The sequence below is a fragment of the Cynoglossus semilaevis genome, chromosome Z, assembly GCF_000523025.1.
Source record: "Cynoglossus semilaevis isolate Cse_v1.0 chromosome Z, Cse_v1.0, whole genome shotgun sequence".
NCBI classification, from domain to species: Eukaryota; Metazoa; Chordata; class Actinopteri; order Pleuronectiformes; family Cynoglossidae; genus Cynoglossus; species Cynoglossus semilaevis.
Window position 1 is genome coordinate 15,381,953 of NC_024328.1, and position 1,006 is coordinate 15,382,958.

The 1,006-nt window shown below is 38.4% G+C and overlaps 1 protein-coding gene across 1 annotated transcript in view; it reads right to left on the reverse strand.

Annotated features, from left to right (window-relative positions):
* Window positions 1-1,006, reverse strand: part of tbx1 (T-box transcription factor 1) — an 11,777-nt gene that overhangs the window by 597 nt on the left and 10,174 nt on the right.

The window sequence follows — 1,006 nt, forward strand, 5'->3', positions numbered from 1 at the left end:
GAAATATACTATAAATTAATTTAATTAAAATCCCTACATCTCAACATCAAAAACATAAATATAAACAAATATATTGACCATATATAAATGATAATAATTAAGAAAACGTTTGACATCGTTGTTGATGAAATGAGGAAAATCTTGCGAAAGTTGCGGACTAGTAACGTAAGCCCCACTATATATTTAATTAAATTAGTTAAAACTGCAAAAGGTAAAATAAATATATATATATATATTTCCATATATAAATAAATAAATTTGAATAGAAACAACAACCAACGCTCGGCGACGTCGGTTTAAAATTCTTAAAAATGTCATTTTAAGTTCAACGTTGTCAATTTGTTGTTGTAAAATACAGACGTACTATATAAAATATATTTGGGTCAAATAAAAAAAAACTGGTCTGGAATCAAAACCAAGGTCCTGGAAAAGCCTGAAAAGTCATGGAAAGTGCTGGAACGTTGAAGACAGACAGAGTCGTGGTGAAGTCTAGAGAATTAAAGGTTTATTTAAATGTTTGGTTTTTCTTATGTTACAGACACAGAAGTGTTTTTTTTTTTTTTTTATTTCCACCGCTGCGGCTCGGTGCCATGTGACGAGTTCCTTGGGAAACTTTTCAAACTCCGCCTTTAACACAACATTGAAATTCATCGACGTCTTCTCCGACACGCGTGCGTACGTCTAGTGCCGACGGACGACAGTCGCTTTAACATATGGCTTTTTTTTTCTTTTCGTTTTTTTAAAGCAACGGGAAAAAAATGGAAAAAAAAGTGCATCCAACACGAAAACAGTTCCAGTCTTTGATCGGGCGTCACTGAGGCCACGCCCTCCGCTCCCGCCGCGCGACTCAGCGTCTACACTGCTGCCGTCACGGGGCGAGCTTTTGACCCCTGTTGTCAGCGGTCGGTGCCCATCTCCTTTAAATAAATACATCAGGTTTTTTTTTTTATATATTCCAGCGCGGAGGTGCGCCGGGTGGCCCGCGCCCCGTCGGTTGACGGGCTGC